The sequence below is a fragment of the Armigeres subalbatus genome, chromosome 2 (genome assembly GCF_024139115.2).
Source record: "Armigeres subalbatus isolate Guangzhou_Male chromosome 2, GZ_Asu_2, whole genome shotgun sequence".
Taxonomy (NCBI): Eukaryota; Metazoa; Arthropoda; class Insecta; order Diptera; family Culicidae; genus Armigeres; species Armigeres subalbatus.
The window spans coordinates 42,527,892-42,545,852 of NC_085140.1; the positions used below are offsets into that span (position 1 = coordinate 42,527,892).

General features: G+C 36.7%; 1 long non-coding RNA gene across 1 annotated transcript; it reads left to right on the forward strand.

The window, feature by feature from the left end:
• Positions 1 to 6,786: 6,786 nt before the first annotated feature.
• Positions 6,787 to 8,396, forward strand: LOC134214313 (uncharacterized). Its single transcript, XR_009979733.1, has 3 exons — positions 6,787 to 6,972; positions 7,034 to 7,406; positions 8,159 to 8,396. It is a non-coding gene; the product is annotated as an uncharacterized LOC134214313 (long non-coding RNA).
• The last annotated feature ends 9,565 nt before the right edge of the window (positions 8,397 to 17,961 follow it).

A 17,961-nucleotide genomic window follows, 5' to 3' on the forward strand; every position in this document is an offset into this window, starting at 1 on the left:
TTAAAGAGCTCGATGAGTAGTACTCGATAACACCATTTTTGGAAAATGGCGTATACGTCACTTTTTCAGATTACGGCAGAATAGAAACATAGACGTGGAGATCAATCATAAGAGTTCCTATTAAGCCCATCATCAAATTGAAGTTCATGAACTGTCGAATCTTGTTTGGAGGCAATTCCGATGCTGTCGAGGACTATTGTAGCCTACAATGATAGTATTCGGCGTTTTCTCGAAATGAAGTTCAGAATATGTAGTGAATAAAATTGTGAGTAGAGAATTTTTGATGATTGCTTGGTGAACGGTTCTAAATTGCGGCCCGCTTTGGCCTTTTAATGCAATTTCAGAGACTTTCACTAAATAATCTTCAAAATCTAATGCAACATTATAGTTAAAATACGTTTTCATTAGAGTTTACTACTTCATCAATAATAATTATATTTAGACTGACACTTGCGATTGATGATTAACTAATTAATTCTTTAACGTACTTTTCGAGCTTCTGTGGCTTGATGGGAACATGATCCTAACGCTACTGATTTTAATTACAACTAAAGGTAAAACATATAATTATATATAATAACTGCCATTTCTCCACACCTTAAATATTCATCATAAAACTATCCCTAACCTCCCCAAACTCCTTAGGCAGCGAAATACTATGAGTATTGAGTATATCCCGCAAAACTTAAAACCCTCATGGGACTGTATGTGTATCATGGACGATATGAATTCCAAATTCACATCGGTGACTTGGCCCCTGGCCCCCTTATGCATCAATAAAATAAAATAAATAAAAATAAACCTGCTAGCCTGCTAGCTGGTTGGACGGCCTCATTTGCCCTCTCTTTAAGAAAGGGCACAGACTGGAGTGCGCCAATTACCGAGGAATAACCCTCCTTAATTCGGCGTACAAAATTATGTCCCGTATTCTGTTCAACAGATTGAGACCGCTTGAAGAGTCCTTCGTCGGCGAATACCAAGCAGGTTTTCGTGAGGGCCGATCAACGACGGATCAAATGTTTACCCTGAGACAAATCCTTGATAAATTCCGGGAGTACAACTTGCAGACACATCATCTATTTATTGATTTCAAGGCGGCGTACGATTCAGTGAAACGGAATGAATTATGGCAAATTATGCTTGAATATGGTTTTCCGGCGAAACTGATACGGCTGATTCGTATAACGTTGGACGGATCGAAATCAAGTGTAAGGGTTGCGGATGAAATATCGACGTCATTTGTTACCTTAGATGGATTAAAGCAGGGTGATGCACTATCGAACCTACTGTTCAATATAGCGCTCGAGGGAGCGATTAGGAGAGCTGGTGTGCAAAGAAGCGGTACCATTATCACAAAATCGCATATGCTCCTGGGATTTGCGGACGATATCGATATTATCGGAATTGATCGCCGTGCCGTGGAAGAGGCTTTTGCGCCTTTTAAGAGGGAGACAGCGAGGATTGGACTCACGATCAATACCAGCAAAACGAAGTACATGATCGCTGGCAATCAACGTGGGTTCATTAGTGGTGGTGGTAGCGAAATAGTGCTGGATGGTGAAAAATTTGAAGTGGTAGAAGAATTTGTGTATCTTGGAACATTAGTGACGTGCGATAATGATGTTACCCGCGAGGTGAAAAGGCGTATTGCAGCTGCAAATAGGGCTTATTACGGACTTCGTAACCAGCTTAAGTCCCGTAGTCTGCAAACGAAAACAAAACTCACGCTGTATACTACTCTGATTCTTCCGGTGGCTTTATACGGCCATGAGACATGGACGTTAAAGGAGGCTGATAGGAGAGCTCTCGGAGTGTTTGAGCGTAAGGTGCTGCGGACAATACTCGGCGGTAAACAGGAGAACGGTATCTGGCGGCGTCGCATGAATCACGAATTGTACCAGGTGTATAAAGGGCTGGATATTATTAAGCTTATACAACACGGCAGACTACGGTGGGCTGATCACGTTGTTCGTATGTCGGAAGAACGACAAGCGAAGATAATATTTAGTAGAGAACCCGGAAGAGGCCGCAGGCTTCGTGGAAGGCCGCGTACACGATGGCTTTTTGCAGTTGAAGAGGACCTGAGGGCGCTCAATGTTCAGGGCGACTGGAAGCGATTGGCCCAGGATCGAGTCCAGTGGAGAAGGATACTCCATTCGGTGTAGGTTCATCGAAGAGCTGTAGCCCATCAAGTATCAAGTATCAAGTAAGTATAAAAATAAACTACAATATGTTTTTGCCTTTCTCGTATACTAAGTATACGGTAAAGGCTATATGATCGCTCCAAAAACAAACTTTTTATAGAAGGCCCGGAGACCCATAGTGTTATATACCAATCGACTCAGTTCGACGAATTGAGGTGATGTCTGTGTGTGTGTGTGTGTGTGTGTGTGTGCGCAAAAAAGTCTCATCCACTTTTCAGGCACTTGCCCTTAACCGATTTGCTCGCAACAAGTTGCATTCGACGCAGAATCCTGTCCCATTGTTTCCTATTTGAAATTGGCCAGATCGGACTATGGGATCGAAAGTTATGGCCAAAATACAAATTCATACGAAAAAATCGCGTAGAAAAGGGCACTCATTTTCGGGCACTTATCCTTAACCGATTTGCTAGCAACAAGTTGCATTCGACGCAGAATCCTGTCCCATTGTTTTCTATTTGAAATTGGCCAGATCGAACTATGGGATCGAAAGTTATGGCCAAAATACAAATTCATATAAAAAATCGCGTAAAAATGTCACTCATTTTCGGTCACATATCCTTAACCGATTTGCTCACAACAAGTTGCATTCGACGTAGAATCCTGTCCTGTTGTTTCCTATTGAAAATTGGCCATATCAGACTATGGGATCGAAAATTATATCATTTTTGCCTTTTAAAAAAAATCGCTAAAAAACTCACTCATTTTCCAGGCACTTTTCCTCAACCGATTTGCGAGCAAATTGCATTCGACGCAGAATGTCTCATATTTTCTTATTGAAAATTGGCCAGATCGGACTATGGGCTTAGATGTTATGGTCAAATTACTATTTCTTGGGAAAAAGAGTTCGAAAAAGTCTAGCTCACTTTTTTAGCACTTAGACTTCATCTATTCCCCAAGAAACACAAGTTCAACAAATCTAGTGTCAGTAACCATATTGTGACTGAATCCGGTCATATATAAGTTACTGTGATTGATGTGCAATATGTGTGCTTCTCAGGTCGCTCGCAACAGATTGCATTCGACGTAGAATCTTGTCCCATTGTTTTCTATTGAAAATTGGCTAGATCGGACTATGGGATCGGAAGTTATGGCCGAAACACCATTTTTGCCTTTTTATACGAAAAGGCTGTATGTTCGCTCCAAAACCAAACTTTTACAGAAGACCTGGAGACCCATAGTGTTATATACGTATAAGCTCGACGAACTGCGATAATGTCTGTGTGTGTGTGTGTGCGCGCACCAAAAGTGCGAAAAGTTTAGCTCATTTTTTTGGAACTCATCCTCAACCGATTTAATTCCAACTATAGATAGTAGAATATATAGATGAGCGAAAGTATGGCTGAGTCGATTTTTTTGCCCGTGCACACGCGCATATGACGTCACAGCCCTTAACGTTTCCATTGAAATCGTGACGTCATGCTCGTTTGGAAACACGTTTGACAGTTCGTTTGGAGACAGAGGATTTATCTTCACTCATCTATGTATTCCACTATCTATAATTCCAACAAGTTTCATTCGACGCGGAATCCTGTCGTATTGTTTTCTATTGAAAATTTGGACCATGGGCACAGAAATTATGGCCAAAATATACTATGTGCTATAAAAAAGCGAGTAAAAAAGTCTAGCTGACTTTTAATGGACTTACCCTCAACCGATTTACTCACAACAAATTGTTCTATTATTTTCTATTGAAAGTTGGCCAGATTGGACTATTACCTTAGAAATTATGGCCAAAATACTTTTTGCCTTTCTTGTGCAACAAAGTTGTACCGAAAGGCTATAATTTCTTTCCGAAAACGAACTATCGGATGCTTCCACACTAATACACTTCCCTCCCTCTTCATACGGGAGTTTGGCAGAAAGACTGTCATGAGATTTATTGAGTTCTCCAAGCGCAGTGTTTTACACACTAACGTCACCGTGTAGGATATATAAAATAAAAGTGGGTGGTAATCTAGTTGCAGCAAAACTGTCACAAATACTTTAAGAGGAAGACGGCACACTTCGACAGGAATACAGCGGAATCACGCACATTTTTATTGATCTGGAGAACTCAATATCATAACAAATATTGCCCTCCGCTCGCTTGATGGGAATGACATTTTCGTTTTCTTTTTGTGTAGTCGGAGCTTCGGTTCAATTTACATCCAAAAGTGATATCCTTAAAATATATGACTTGGTAAACTAAAACAGGGGTATGTACAGTCACTCTCAAAATTGAGCGTACACCATGGATTAGATGAATATATTCGAAAATTCCAAAGGAAAATTAATTGTTGGCTCGGATGTTTTTAATGCATTTCAATATTCATCCCTTCCTTCAATGTATGCGTACATAAAATGGTTGAAATTTTTTCTCTAAGGTTCATTTATTGGAAAATGATCTCAAAATACGCCTATTAGATGTTACAAAATTGAGCGTACAGCGATTTTTTTTCTATAAAATTTCTTATTATAAACACGATGAATGTATTTTAATATTTTTTTTTATGATTATATTTATAATAATAAACATCCGCTACTTAAACATTCAATGTTTTGAAATAAAACCATGTTTTAATCAAAATGGCGAACAAGTAAGATGTATTAACAATGCTATTTAACAATTCAATGCTGCTAGGCCAAATAGGTGCTTTAAGATATGGATTTCTCCGGCATCGTGTCTTATATATGATAGATTATTAAAATCGAACGAGACATACGATAAATTTGGGAAAATTCAGTCGGTAAATGATGAAAACAGATGTAAACATACAGCGAAAACGACAAATGTTGGGAATGGCATATTTCAAATTAAGTATATTGAATGTTTAAGTAGCGGATGTTTATTATTATAAATATAATCATGAAAAAACAATATTAAAATACATTAATCATGTTTATAATAAGAAATTTTATAAAAAAAAATTCGCTGTACGCTCAATTTTGTAACATCTAATAGGCGTATTTTGAGATCATTTTCAAATAACTGAACTTTAGAGAAAAAATTTCAACCATTTTATGTACGCATACATTGAAGGAAGGGATGAATATTGAAATGCATTAAAAACAACCGAGCCAACAATTAAATTTCCTTTGGAAATTTCGAATATATTCATCTAAACCATGGTGTACGCTCAATTTTGAGAGTGACTGTACGTCAAAAAGTTTGGAAAGGAAACAAAAATGTTGAAATTCTTATTAGCATATTGTAGATCAAGCTGAAAACCGAACCGAGGTTTCGCGACAATCGCATTTTCTCGCATTTCCGGATGTTGCAACTGCATCGCGAGTAGTGCGCAACTGTGCCATAGTCGGGTACCACTCGCGATGCAGTCGCGACATCCAGGAATGGGACAAAATATGATTTTCGGGTTTCAACTGGATCTACAATATCTTTGCCATAAATAATCTGATTTTCATAGAACGGACAAAGAAATTTGTCTTTTTTACTCCTAGCTACTAGCTCATCTATTTTCAAGCACACACATTTTACGAAGGTCGAGAAAGGCACCAGGTGGATTAATCTGGGTTTTTTTGTTACGAAACGGCAGTTTTTTTTACATCAATGCCATTTCTTATTAATCTTCGGCCTAACCACCCATGATATACATCATCGCCCATACCGGACGACTGCGGGCGCGGTGAACTTGGCTCACAGCCAGAAAACAGCCCAGTGAAAAACAGGGGAACAATTGCGCAGTATAATCAAACAAAACTCAAAAGATTTCAAAAGGAATTTCTTGAACTATTTCTGGAAGAGTTGCTGAAAGAATTTCTGAAGCAATTATTTATTTTTGCCTTTCTCGTATACTAAGTATACGAGAAGGCTAAGTTTATATACCTTAAGAAAAGCTTTCAATTGATAACTGTGGAAATGCTAACAGAATATACTAAGTTGAAGCACTAGGGCAATTGAAGAAGAAAGAGAAAAAATGAGATCCTGAAGAAAATTTCGGCTTTTTTTATATCCAGCTTTTTATTATAGCCACGGATCAACTATGATAGCAATTTTGACACATGCTGTGTACAGATTTTATAGTGGAATCTTAGTTGCCTTGGCAGCTTCCGAATGTTTGCCTTGTCAAACAAATTTTTGTATTGGGTTGAGATTGAATATTCTTCTATTTTCTTACAATTATATTTGAGTCTAATATATTTTTTTTTATTATTTCAGATGGTTTAAAACTGGATTGTTTTTTGAACAAACATGACTTGCCAGTTAAGTATGCAGCTATTAGGCCGTATACGCCGAATGTGTACAAATAGTTGGCGATAACTTCAGCTTTGCATTTGCCGTATCCTTTGCCTATTTTTCCGGAAGTCATCTGGTAGCTCCGACAATTCGAAAGTGCCGGAGCGGCAGAGAGGATATCTCGCTTAACTTTTCAAAAGGTCCTAAGTAACATTTTTTTCATGATTTAATTTGAGTATTGCAATCAACAGATTGACATGAAATACGTTGATTGCATTATTCAAATTAAATCATGAAAAAAATGTTACTTAGGACCTTTTGAAAAGTTAAGCGAGATATTACTATTAAAACCAACCCCCGAACAACTTGACATTTAGCCAAAGACTAATTAAGACGTTCATGTCCCATCCCAGAAGCACTTTTTGTGAGGCGTTAGGCTCTGGTTAGATAATGTTAGGTATGCTCTCTTCAAGAAGCATAAAAAGAATGCTATGTTTTCTTTCGTTTTTTTTCGCGCTGTGGTAAAGAGCGGTGACAGGTCAGAACACAAAGAAAACACGTTTCGTATCTGAATGGCGACAGTAATCATGAAAAGTAATTCATAATTTTGATTCAATTTGAGCCTTAAACTCAATTTATTTTCTTTTTGTATTAGGTAGCGCATCTGAATTTGTGGATTCTCCAGGAGTGGTCAACAATAATCGCTGTGCATCAGAAGCCGGCGATGGATGGAGAACCACATTTGATTGAAATGCGTTGCCGAAGAGAAGGAGCGCAACGACGATGAACAGCGGCAGTGCACCGAAGCAGAAAAAAACTACGGCTGGCTGAGGATGGGGAATAAAACTGTCGCTGTGGATCAAAAGCCGGCGATGGATGGAGGACCGCATTTGATTTCAATGCGTTGCCGAAGAGCAGGAGCGGAAGCGACGATGATGAACAGCGGCAGTGCACCGAAGCGGAAAAACTACGGCTGGCTGAGGAAGGGGAATAAAACCGCTGCGGACACAGAGTTCAAATCCGGTCCGGTAAGTGGTAGCTTCAATTGTGTGAATAAGGTGGTATTGTAATCTTATCGACACTGCCTGTAATTGCATATCTGTCCCATCTTTGATATGTTTTCTATTCAGATGAGACAGATTTGCGATAAGGGGGTGTCCATATACCACGTGGACCAGTTTTGGTCAGATTTGAATACCCCCTCCCCAGCGTGGACATTTGCTCATATAAATTTTCAAAAATTTGTATGGACGTGGACAATCGACATACTTCCCCTCCCACCTAAACTGTCCACGTGGTATATGGACAGCCCCTAACAGGTAACACTAATCAAATTTGATGTATCGCCTACACTCCTGTTAATCCTTTATATTCAATTAATTTGTCGATTAATTGACGCATAAGGTATTTCTCTATAAATAGCTCCAGGAGTGTAGGGAATTCCTTCAAAAAATCTCCTTTAAGGAAATCCTAAATTGTTGTATCAATACTGCAAATTCCAGTCATTTCCTTCAAAAAATTTTTCACGAATTCTCGAAATTACTCTGGCAAGTATTTATCCGGGAATTCTTCTGAAAAGTTTAAGAGGAATTTTGAAATTTCCACTAAAAAATCTTTTCGGATGTACTACTTTAGACATTTCTCTGGGATTTGTTCAATGAAGTCATATAATTTATTCCTTGGCATGCTCCGTGTGTTCTGTCCTGGGTAATAGTAGTTTTGGTGTGCTTTTATCATATGGTATGATTTCTCAAACTGGAATTGTTTTCTTTTTTTCTAGATTACGCTGGTTGGATTCAAGAAAACACGATTCTGGCAACGGGCGGTCAGACTGACAAAAAATACCGGAAGTTGGATACAACCAAGATACGATGGATAGTTTTGGTTCAGTCAGGAGTTTTGATGTTGTATACGGAGGATCTCAGGTCGTTGGACAGAGGTCTTTCCACACGTCTCAAAATGGGCACAATTTCAGTTACAATTGTGCAAAACAGTTGTTCGTATTATTTTGAAGTTATTTATATCAATTATTAATTTTATTTTAATTTTATTTTAATTTAGCTTTAATTTGGTTTTATTTGAGTTTTAATTGAGTTTTAATTTAGTTTTAATTAAGTTTTAATTTACGTTTAATTCACTTTTAATTTACTTTTAATTTAGTTTTAATTTAGTTTTAATTTACCGTCGTCGGGGGTGAGAATGGGTCACGGTTTCAACTACTTAGAATGCTTGTAGAATGGATTGAAAGTATCTTAGGGCAAGAAGACTTAAATATAAGAGACATTTTTGAACGTTTTTTCTCTACGACCTCCGGGCTGCCGGTGAGAGCATTCTCACCCCCCGACCCATTGTCACCCCCGATGGCGCTAGTTTAAATTTAGTTTAAATTTAGTTGCAATTTAGTGCAGTTTAGTTTAGTGAGAGCATTCTCACCCCCCGATCCATTGTCACCCCCGATGGCGCTAGTTTTAATTTAGTTTAAATTTAGTTGCAATTTAGTTTTATTTTAGTTTTTAATTTAAATATGTTTAAATTTAGCTTTAATTTACTTTTAATTTAGTTTTAATTTAGTTTCAATTTAGTTTTAATTAAGTTTTTAGTTTAGTTTTAATTTACTTTCAATTTGCTTTTAATTTACCTAGTTTTAATTTAATTTTAATTTTCTTTAAATTTAGTTTAAATTTGGTTTCAATTTAGTTTTAATTTAGTTTTATTTTATTTTTAATTTACTTTTAATTTAGTTTTATTTTAGTTTTAGTTAACTTTTAATTTAGTTTTAATTTAATTTTAAATTAAGCTTTAATTTAGTATTGATTTACTTTTATTTTAGTTTTAATTTACTTTCAATTTAGTTTTAATTTAGTTTTATTTAGTTTTAATACAGTTTGAGTTTAGTTTTAGTTTAGTTTTTATTTAGTTTTTATTTACTTTTAATTTACATTTGATTTAGTTTAATTTATTTTTAATTTAGTTTTAATTTAATTTAATTTAATTTTTTAGTTTCAATTGCGTTTTAATTTAGTTTTTATTTAGTGTTTTAGAGGAAGTAATTAAGCAACTCCTGATGAGTTTCTGGTGGAATTTCCAGAGAAACTCCAGGTGGAATTCCGAAATGAGATCTTGGCGGAATTCTTAAAGGAACTCTTGGAGGGATTCTGAAATAAGTTTCTGGTGGATTTCCAAGAAAACACGATTCTGGCAACGGGCGGTCAGACTGACAAAAAATACCGGAAGTTGGACACAACCAAGATACGATGGATAGTTTTGGTTCAGTCAGGAGTTTTGTTGTTGTATACGGAGGATCTCAGGTCGTTGGACAAAGGTCTTTCCACACGTCTCAAAATGGGCACAATTTCAGTTACACATGTGCTAAACAGTTGTTCGTATTATTTTAAAGTTATTTATATCAATTATTAATTTAATTTTAATTTAGCTTTAATTTAGTTTTAATTGAGTGTTAATTGAGTTTTAATTTAGTTTTAATTTAGTTTTAATTTACGTTTAATTCACTTTTAATTTAGTTTTAATTTACTTTTAATTTAGTTTTAATTTACCGTCGTCGGGGGTGAGAATGGGTCACGGTTTCAACTACTTAGAATGCTTGTAGAATGGATTAAGTGTATCTTAGGGCAAGAAGATTTAAATATAAGAGACCTTTTTGAACGTTTTTTCTCTACGACCTCCGGGCTGCCGGTCAGAGCGATGACCCATTCTCACCCCCCGACCCATTGTCACCCCCGATGGCGCTAGTTTTAATTTAGTTGCAATTTAGTTTTAATTTAGTTTCATTTTAGTTTTAATTTAGTTTTAATTTAGTTTAAATTTAGCTTTAATTTACTTTTAATTCACTTTTAATTTACTTTTAGTTTAGTTTTTATTTAGTTTTAATTTAGTTTCAATTTAGTTTTAATTTAGTTTTAATTAAGTTTTTAGTTTAGTTTTAATTTACTTTTAATTTGCTTTTAATTTACCTAGTTTTAATTTTCTTTAAATTTAGTTTAAATTTGGTTTCAATTTAGTTTTAATTTAGTTTTATTTTATTTTAAATTTACTTTTAATTTAGTATTATTTTAGTTTTAATTTACTTTTAATTTAGTTTTAATTTAATTTTAATTTAGTTTTAATTAAGTTTTTAGTTTAGTTTTAATTTACTTTTAATTTACCTAGTTTTAATTTTGTTTTAATTTTCTTTAAATTTAGTTTAAATTTGGTTTCAATTTAGTTTTAATTTAGTTTTATTTTATTTTAAATTTGCTTTTAATTTAGTTTCATTTAGTTTTAATTTAGTTTTAATTCAGTTTGAGTACAGTTTTAGTTACTTTTAATTTCCTTCAAATTTAGTTGAAATTTGGTTTCAATTTAGTTTTAATTTAGTTTTATTTTATTTTTAATTTTCTTTTAATTTAGTTTTATTTTAGTTTCAGTTAACTTTTAATTTAGTTTTAATTTAATTTTAATTAAGCTTTAATTTAGTTTTAATTTAGTTTTATTTAGTTTTAATTCAGTTTGAGTTTAGTTTTAGTTTAGTTTTGATTTTGTTTTAATTTACTTTTAATTTACATTTGATTTAGTTTTAATTTATTTTTAATTTAGTTTTATTTTAGTTTTAATTGCGTTTTAATTTAGTTTTTATTTAGTGCTTTAGAGGAAGTAATTAAGGAACTCCCAGATGAGTTTCTGGTGGAATTTCCAGAGAAACTCCAGGTGGAATTCCGAAATGAGATCTTGGCGGAATTCTTAAAAGAACTCTTGGAGGGATTCTGAAATAAGTTTCTGGGAGATTTCTAAGAAAAACTCGTGGATGAACTCCTAGAGAAACTGCTGGAGGAATTCCCAAAAGAATTCCATGAGGTATTCTCAAAAGAATTCCTGGGGGAATTCCCAGAACAACTTTCTTGATGAATTTCTTGAGGAACTCCTGGAGTAATTCCCAGATGGACTCTTGAAGACATTTTCTGAGTAACTATCGAAGGAGATTTTAGTGGAACTCCCAGATTCGTCAAATCGTCGTTTGCATCTTTGTTTACAAAAGCAGAAAGTCGTTTTAAAAATTTGGTATTCCTGTATAAATTCGCAGGGTAACTCCTGGAGGATTTTGCAGAAGAATTGCTGGAGAATTTCCCACAGATTCTGACGAATTCCTGGAAGAATTTCCAGAGTAACTCTTGAACCAATTCCTGATGCAAATCCTAGAGAAGCTGCCAAAGGAATGCAGAGAGAAATACCTAGAGCAGTTCCAAGAGGAACTTCCAGGAAATCTGAAATAGGTTTTTGGTGGATTTCCCAGCGAAAGTCGTGGAGAAATTCCTAGGAACTACTGAAGAAATTTCTAGAGGAGCTCCTGGGGGAATTCCCAGAAGAACTTCTGGACAATTTCACAAATAAATTTCTAGAGAAACTCCTTGAAGAATTCCTGAATGAGTTTTTGGAATAAAATCTAGAAGAATTCCTGCGAATTCGTAGTTGAACTTCTGGTGGAATTGCCAAAGAAAGTTGTGGCGGAATCTTAAACATTTTCAGAATAACTCCTGGCGCAATTCCCAAAGCAACCACCTAGGCATTTTCTGGGGGATTTTTAAGAGAAACACATAGAATTCCCAGATTTTCACTTTTAAAAAAAAAATCTATATAAATTCCTAGAGGAACTCCTGGAGATATTCTAAAATGTATTCCTAGGGAATTCCTAAAGGAACTCCTAGAGGAATTACCAAAGTAACTCCTGAATAAATTCCCAAATGAGTTTTTAGAGGAACTGCTGGAAGATTTCCTGGAACGATTCCTAGAGGAATTGCTTAAGGAAGTAGCTCCTGGAGGAATTTTAATGACATTCCCTATTTATTGTTTTTGAATTAAAAGAGACTTAAAATCAAAATTCAATGAAGTCTAATATGATTTTATTGAGAGTAATAAGTCGAGTCAAGTACGAGACACTGAAGACGGCCTTACTGTTGAGGTCGAAATACGTATCTGTCAAGATACAATTAAGTGGTGGAATTCAATGGGATTGTTTAAACTCGTCTTATGACAGGTTTATTGAGAGAATTTTTATTGACTGAGTCAAATCACAACTCAAGCTACTTGCTTGCATCGTCACTGCCTGTCCGCCATTGGACATCTTGTTACCGTGCATCTTCTTCATACGGTTCCTGCGTTACTTGCAAAGTTGGTTCCAAATCCAAAAACGAACACTGCATCGGGGTTCATGGCCGCCAATTTGTCACGGATTGGAGTTTTCGGAACCGAAGCCAGTCCCAGAGGCACGACGTCGTAAATAAGCTGCTTGCGGCTCAGCTTTTCATAAACCGGCGAATATGGATCGTCGCTGCCGGAAATTTGGTGCACCTCTTTTATAGACTGAAGGTAAGGAAAGCCTTCGCGAGCGCAATTTTGTAAAAACAATCAAACAAAACTTTAAAAATAATAATTGCACAAAAAATAAACGAACTATTCTTCATTTAATTCAGTTTTGTTTGCATCTAGCTGTCATTCGGTGCAAAAGTGTGCTTGTGTTGGTTAATAATATATTTCGCGCCAATACATGCACTTTTTGCTCGTATGACAGCTGGATGTAAATAAACCAGCATGAAATCCCACCCGAAAATACCCTAACCACTGCCTAACCGCCTAAAGCGAAACATAGCTAACGTTCATCTAATGTTAGGGTAACGGGTTAGATTAAAATATGCATAAATCATAAACATACCTAACAAAAGTGTTGCAGATCTGTCTAATTTTAGTCTCATTTTACCCTAAAGTTAGTGAGAATGTTAGTGTAACTTTCTAACAGGTTACACTCATGTTAGGCTCAAGTTAGAGTCACCTTGTTTGCTGGGATACAAGAGCATACTTTTTTAGTGCTCATGAAGTACTAGAGAAGAATCTTGAACAACCTTGTGATGATATCACCTTGATGCAAGTACAGAGTTGAGTAACTGGTACTTCTCATGTGTTGCTACGGCGACTTTCTAATGTCGAATTCGTTTTTAAAAAGTTCCAACCTAGGTTGGAACCAGTTCCAACCTAAGAGTGAAATCAGCAGTGATTCAGTTTGATTCTAAATTTTCGACCACTATTCTAGTTTGCATCTGGAGCAAAATAGAACAAACTCGCTGGTTTCCCCAGCAGTGTTCTATTCATGTTTTTCAAATTTTCAAATTAATTGAAATCATTATGTTACTGCCAAGAAAGGCGTCGGAATTGCAAAGTGGATTGATCCGTAGATAAAATGACGCATCCATACACCAAAACAATTGAAAAATATTTGAATCTCGTGATTCAATCGTGGTTCAAATCTGCAGAAAATAGAACGGAGCGTTATACCAGTTTTATTTTTTTGACAGTTGACTGGTATAAAAACTGAATCTAGAACAGCTGCTGGGAAATTCAATGTTTCAGATTCATATTCAAACTGACAGCCCCGAACGATTTGAATCACTGCTGATTTTACTCTAAGTGCTGTCAAAGTGTTTTTTTATTCGCTCAGGTTGGAACTAGGTTCGCACTAGTTCCAACCCCAAAGCTGTCGGGTTCGCACTGTGTTGTTTCACGGTTTCGCACCGGGTTCACCAATACAACTATACTACAACTGTCAAAACCACGTGGGTGGGTGGGACTGGGCGGAATAAACAAGCAGAAGGGAGAAACGAAACTGTCTGTTTAATAAAATAAAATGTGCGTTGAAAATTTTTTTTTCGGGAATTTTGTGATATTTGTTATTGTAGTTTAAAATGAAATTTATCCGGTACTGTTGTCTAGATTTAGTTTTAAAAATAATTGTTAGGGAAGTTATGTATTCATAAGTTCATTCAGGATTTCCTCACAGATGGTGTCCTAAATTAGGTCGGTGGATGGAATTGTGTAGTTTGGGATTTCCCCTTGAAACTCGTTCACAAAATCCACTAAGAATTGTCAGAAAAATATATTTGTGGAATACCGAATAGAATTATTTCTTATGCAGAATTTCTTTTGAAATTCTTCCAAAAACGCTTTCTTCCAAAAACGTTTCTCTGGAAGTTGCTCCAAGAATTAATTTGGAAATTCCTACAATATAATTCCTTCAGGAAATCCTTCTAGAATACAGGAAACAAGTTTCGTACATAAATTCCCCCGGAAGTACCTTGAGCAATTTCTCCGAGAGATTCTTGAAAATTGAAAATGCACGGGGCCCAAAATCCGGCGGAAAATTTCCCCGATGTGTGATGCTACCTTTATCAGGAGAGGTAACGAGGAAAAAAAATAGCGAATCCTGGAGAATTTTTATTACATGCTCCTGAGTATTCTCCGAAAAAAAAAACTTTTGCAGAAATAGATGGATTTTTGTAGAATAGAAAATCTTTTTTACATGAATTCTATACGGATTATACGTTGCAGCGTACACACCAGTCAATAAGTTTGACGAACATTGACTCCGCCCCCAACAAAACGCTTTGGTTGCTGGTTTGTTTGAACGTGTGTGAAGTTGTTCGAACAACCATTTGACAGTTGGCGGCTGGGTTGGAAAAAATTAAAACGGTTTGATTTTAGTTTGAGTTGTCGGGGGCGGAGTCAAAGTTTGCCGAACATGTTTGAGCATTTGTAGTGAAGTTGCACAAACCCCCATATATTTTTTGATGGTTGGTGTTCAAGTTGGCGCTTCGGTCGTTCGTGTGTGATATTGTTGGTCGGATAAATTGAGTGTTCGCGCCGCTGTTGGTGGTGCTTGTCGGATGCTTGACTTGTCGGATGGGGCATTGGCCACGCTTTGGTCAGTTCCGAGGCCCTTGAGGAAGCCTTTTTGTGATTATGACATCCGGATATGGATATTTGTCATCCAGAAGCCAGTTCCGAGGCCCGTAATCGACTTTTTGCCTTTCTCGTACAACTAAGTTGTACCGAAAGGCTATCATTTCACTCCAAAATCGAACTTTTGATAGAAGTCCCGGAGACCCATAGTGTTATATACCATTCGACTCAGCTCGATGAGCTGAACAAATGTCTGTCTGTCCGTGTGTGCGTGTGTGTGTGTGTATGTGTGTGCGTGTGTGTGTGCACAAAATGCCATAAAAAACATTAGCCAAATTTTCACATAGAAACTCTTAATCGATTTTCTTGCAACAAGTTGCATCCGACAGAGACTAAAACGCTGTTGATCACTATTGAATTTCATAATAATTGCAAATTGCAAAAAATACATAATATTAAAATAGTGATGAGACATAATCACATAGAACAATAATGTGTTATGAAAAATGCCTTGCATCTATGAATATTTTATCCGTGGCTTCCCATTAAGAGTTTCATCGTACTATAAAGATGCTCTTGTTGCACGCATCTAGGCGTAAGTATGCTCTTCGTTCAGTTTCATAGTACTATGTACATAGTACTAAATTGTCCGAAAGTCAAAATTCGAACATAGGAAATTCGAGAAACTTTTGGCAGCGCCATCTGTTGTCTACTAGTGTAAATTTTCTATCATAACATTAGACGGTGTAACTGTTTTGCCTTTCTTGTACATCATCGAGGTGTAAGCGTAAAGGCTACATTTATTACCTTTTTACGCGAGAAAGGCGCCATCACCGTTAGGTGGATTAATCTGGTTTTTTTTAATATTATGCTGAGGTCAGTTCGATATCCATTTCGGAAAGTCTTAGTGTTGCCAACATCCCCAGAAACATATAGGGATGTCACAATTTCACTTGTCTTGAAAAATGCTGAAGCATGATACCCATATAAGGTATTTTATGAGACGTTTTGCGGTGGCCCGATTATTTACTTTTGATGTTTTGTTTTGATATGATTCTGCGTGAACATTCCGTTAGGTCCGAACACAAAATAATGTTTTAAACGTTTTACTTTTCATTCGTGTTTTCTTCAGCTTTTCATGCTTAGAATGCAATGGTATGAATAAACTAACGACACGTTTTAAGAATCATATGAAAAACTTTGTTCTAAAGCCCTGGTAGCCGAAAAGTGAAATAGGTAGAATTTATTATGGGACCCATCGAAATGTTATGCCCGAAATTACCAAACAAACGGGCTCCCACTAATTGTCAAAGTCGATAAACACGAGAAAAACAGCTGTTTCGATCTGTCTCATAAAATGCCTTATTGATATTGCCATAGTTGTTGATATTTTGAAAACTGTCAGATTTTTAAGCTTCCTGCAGCGCCCCTATGGGCATCGAAACTGACCTCAGGGCGGCCAGAGTCATATCCGGATGTCAAAATTCCACTTGTCTTTGCAAAATGCTGAAGTTTGATACCCATATTGTCATAGTTTGTGACATTTCAAAAATTGCCGATTTTGATGCTTCCGGAGGCTTCCTCACGGGGCCTCGGAATTTACCCTAGGGTGGCCAATGTCCCCAGAATCATATCCGGAAGTCCATTTGTCTTGCAAAGTGCTGAAGTTTGATACCCATATTGCTTATATGGAGCGAAACTATTGAACTGGCCATTTTGGAGCCGGTTCCCAAAGGGTCACTTCGAAGAAACCCGTTTTTGGCCATTTCTGGAACAGGTACCACCATGATTTTTGATACTGATCTGATATAATTCATATATACAAATCTACCAAAATGGTATGAATAGGGCCGAAGCTGTGGTCAAATTCACTGCATTTGACCCTTTGACCTTTGACGAATAGGAAGACCACCACATCAACAATCAACATGTCCCAGCATGTATTCTGAATTCTGGGATCCGTACGAGCAGAACAATAAAACCAGGCCAATACGACATCTTCTTCTTCTTATTGGCATTACATCCCCACACTGGGACAGAGCCGCCTCGCAGCTTAGTGTTCATTAAGCACTTCCACAGTTGTTAACTGCGAGGTTTCTAAGCCAAGTTACCATTTTTGCATTCGTATATCATGAGGCTAACACGATGATACTTTTATGCCCAGGGAAGTCGAGGCAATTTCCAATCCGAAAATTGCCTAGACCGGCACCGGGAATCGAACCCAGCCAGCATGGTCTTGCTTTGTAGACGCGCGTCTTACCGCACGGCTAAGGAGGCCAATACGCCATAGAACGACAAAATGGCAGCAATTTGTTAAGTGATAGCCTTGGGGATATTTTTGCGAGGGAAGAAGGTGTTTTCGTGGATTTTTTCCAGGTTGTGAAATGTATTGCCATCCAGCCCGATTTCCCGGTTTGTACATTTGCTCCCTTTTCTATCTGACCGCTTATGTCTCCTTTTCACCTCCGCTGTGGGGATTTGTCTTGTGTCTCATGTCTGCTCAAGTTAATACTTTTTCTTGTTGTCATCGTCGTTTTTAGCAGTGCACGTTGAATCTAGACCAACATTTGAAAAAGGCGTAACAGCCAAAATTTATTCCTTCTGATTCTTCGTCTACATATATAGCTATATATGTGGACGAAGAATCAGAAGGAATAAATTTTGGCTGTTACGCCCTTTTCAAATGTTGGTCTAGGAATATGGTGAAGCTGCAGAAATGGTCTTTGATTTTCAGCTTGCACATCTTTGCGTTAATTAGGTGCTATGCAGTCACGCAGTGGCGCATCGTTGCCAGTGTCACAGTTTAGGTAGAAGGTAGCTGCTTGATTCCCCACTTTTCACAACGAGGTCGAAGTTGCGAGG